Raw genomic sequence first — 3619 nt, 5'->3', positions numbered from 1 at the left:
TCCTGCTTTTTTATCGCCGCGACAAATTTTATTCCCCTGCTGCACAACTCCAAACATATTTCCCTACTTGTTTACTTGCCGCAACTAAAAAATATTTGCAGATGAAAGTCTGATTTTTGTCGTTTGAAGGACTCATCTTGTGAATGCGTTTTCCGTCTTTATTTTTTTGCAGGAGATGCGCAGAGAATGCTTCTGGCATCCTGCGGGCACGATTCAGAATCTTTCTTGGCCCCATCAGCCTGTGTCCTAAAAAGGCCAAACGGGCCGTGAAGGCAGCGTGCGTATTGCACAATTTCTTGCGCATGTAGTCCGATGGACGCTCTTCATACAGTCCAGTTGGATTTGCCGACCACGAAGATGTATATGGTAATATGAATGACGTTGCGTGGAGAGCATCAGGTGAGACAGATTTGGCCACATTTGGCCTGCATCCAACTCATGCACGGAAGAGTGCTCAACCAGCGTTGCAGCTGCGCAACCAGTACGCTGCATACTTAGTGAACGAAGAAAAAGTGCACTGGCAATGGAAATTATTGGAAATTGATGAATCCAATTCTAAGGAAGTGCAAGAATAGTGCCTCAATTTTGTGGAACTAATTCTTGGAAAAAGATGTGAGACGTCAGAAGAGAAATTGTATTGTAATATGGGTTTCTTTAATCTCTTTCTCAAAATAAACTGAGAAGTCGCCATTTTTCTCCACTGACGGCATTATTCATTGTGCACATAGCGAGCTGCAACTTGGAGAAGTTCCATCTCGAACTGTCCTCGCAGATGTTTGTGTTTGTCTCCCATGAAAAGCCCGAACAGTTCTGAAACGTCGGCTCGCTGTGAAGCCAATTCTCCCAAGATTCCTATTTCTTTTTCGAAAGCCTTTTCTTTTTTTCTGGCCGACATGATGTGCTGCTGGCTGGTGATGGAGCTGATATGGGGCTGGAACATCCATTCCCACCCTCCTGTGTAGGGGTGGTAGAAAAGCCGGAAGCACACAGATCGGCTTCAGTGGCAATGGTACCGGGCCTTTCAGTCTGGAGACACGCGGCGCTCGTTTCGTTGAACGGGTCCACGTCTTGGATATCTACGAGGTTCCCTTCCGTTCTGCATGAATGACAAACATTGCAAAAGCACAATATTGAACATTTTTGTAAAACCAGCACGACTTGTAGCCCAGAAATTTCGCAACTTGCTTGAAGCTGATTATTAAGAATAAAAATGAAACATACAGAGAAATGAAGCTCAAGCTACTGCGAACACTTCGACACTATTACAAGCAGGAATAATTTAATTGTACACAGTACACTTCAAAAGTACATTTTACGCACATATGACTGTTTAATGTGCATGATTCGAAAGAAGTACTTACTCGGGGTATTCCATCGTGTCAAACAGAAAAAGCAATTGATTATAACGCGGCCACCGCACAGTGACGGCAATGTCCGCGCCGGGGCCACTTTTCGAAGATGTCGCTTCTTTTCGTTTTTTCATGAAAGTATCTCGCAGACACTTCCACCGCTTCATCACTTGCTTCACTGTAAAGCAGTACAAAGTGTTACTCGGAGCAATTACGCATATGCGCACGCAGGAAGGTAATGCAACTTCTGAAATGTACTTCAGAAATTTATTTTCCGCGGAAATGAAAAAAAAAAACTCGAGAAGCCTGCATTAATCCGCGCTAGCTTTTTATTGTCGGCATTTTCTTACAGGCAAATTCCTGTCAATCAGAGCTCACGAAACAACACAGCTTGCAATGATCAAACTTGTTCTCTCGCAAATAAACGAAGGAAGTGCGGCGGCACGCTCTGTGCCAGCCAGCGTACGAAAACGAAGCGTACGAAAACGGCACGTAAACATGCCACGCTCACGCGCAATTCGAGACGTATGTACATACATTGAATAAGCAGGGAAATAAGATAACCACATCACGCATGCACAAATTTGGCACACACCGTCTGCGTTGAGGGCATCTGCTATGGTTCTCCAAGCATGGTCACGTTTTCTGCTATTTTTATAATTTCTGTCGCATATGTCCCATAAGACGCGATGCTTTTCAACTTCGGTAATTAGGGCCTCGTTGAAGGTTGTTCATTTTGGCCGAACACTATACGTGCGAACGAAAACGATACGTGAAGCACGTGGACGCGCACCAGCTATCCCGAGGAAACAATTAAGTTCCACCAAACTGGTTCCGCCGAGATGCGCGGAGAGCAGAGCCCATCTGTTGGCAAACCAAAAAACCGAAATGACGCTTGACTGCACGCTGATCACCGCCGAGGTTTCAACTGAGTCAAATGCTTTTTCGTAATCAATGAATGCTATGTATAAGGGCTGGTTATATTCCGAGCATTTTTCTATCACCTGGTTGATGGTATGGATATGATCGATTGCGAAATCAGGCATTGCGAAATCAGGGGGTAGACGAGCCGTACGTGAAAGTGCTGGAAGATATATATAGTGGCTGCACAGCAACCATAGTTCTGCATAAAGAAAGTAACAAAATTCCCATAAAGAAAGGTGTTAGGCAAGGAGACACAATCTCCCCAGTACTATTCACAGCTTGTTTAGAGGAAGTATTCAGAGACTTGGAATGGGAGCAGTTAGGGATAAGGGTAGGTGGAGAATACCTCAGTAATCTGCGATTTGCTGATGACATTGCCTTGCTAAGCAACTCGGGGGATGAACTGCAAATAATGATTGATGACCTAGACAGAAAAAGTAGAAAGGTAGGCTTGAAAATCAATATGCAGAAGACTAAGGTAATGTTCAACAGCCTCGGGAAGGAACAGCAGTTTACATTAGGTAGCGAAATACTGGAAGTAGTAGGCGAATATGTCTACCTAGGTCAGGTAGTAACCGCAGATCCGGACCATGAAAAGGAAATAACAAGAAGAATAAGATTGGGATGGTGCGCATTTGGCAAGCACTCGCAGATTATGACTAGCAGCTTACCGGTATCGCTCAAGAGGAAAGTATACAACAGTTGCATCTTGCCTGTACTCACCTATGGGGCTGAAACGTGGAGGCTAACCAAGAGAGTTCTACTTAAGTTGAGGACAACCCAGAGGGCTATGGAACGAAAAATGGTAGGGGTAACATTAAGAGATAGAAAGCGTGCAGAGTGGGTTAGAGAAATAACTCAAGTTACCGACATTCTAGTGGAAATTAAGAAGAAGAAATGGACATGGGCAGGACATGTAGGGCGAAGAGAGGATAACCGATGGTCGCTGAGGGTAACAAACTGGATTCCAAGGGAAGGAAAGCGTAGCAGGGGGCGGCAGAAAGTTAGGTGGGCGGATGAGATTAAGAAGTTCGCAGGGATCAAGTGGATGCAGCTAGCACAGAACCGGGTTAAGTGGAGAAATATGGGAGAGGCCTTCGCCCTGCAGTGGGTATAATCAGGCTGATGATGATGATGATGATGATGATGATGATGCACGCTGATTAGTGTACGCCGGCCTTGACGTCAGTGGACGCGCCGCGCGAGGCATTTTTTTCTACGAAGCGTAGAACCACGCGGCGGTGCGATTTCGTAGTGGGAACTAGTGGCACGCGTCAGAATGACGCGCGCGTCCCACCATCCGCGCGGCAATCGCGCCCTAAATCGCGCCATGCGGTTCCGGCTTT

At 45.8% G+C, this 3619-nt stretch overlaps 1 pseudogene; it reads right to left on the bottom strand.

Annotated features, from left to right (window-relative positions):
• Positions 1-709: 709 nt before the first annotated feature.
• LOC146209877 (uncharacterized) lies at positions 710-2077 on the bottom strand (annotated as a pseudogene).
• Between the last annotated feature and the right edge of the window lie 1542 nt (positions 2078-3619).

Source organism: Amblyomma maculatum, chromosome 1, assembly GCF_055883805.1.
Source record: "Amblyomma maculatum isolate TAMU_Amacu chromosome 1, ASM5588380v1, whole genome shotgun sequence".
Classification (NCBI taxonomy): domain Eukaryota; kingdom Metazoa; phylum Arthropoda; class Arachnida; order Ixodida; family Ixodidae; genus Amblyomma; species Amblyomma maculatum.
The sequence above is the reverse complement of the archived record's forward strand: the minus strand, read 5'-3'. Positions and strand labels throughout refer to the sequence as shown.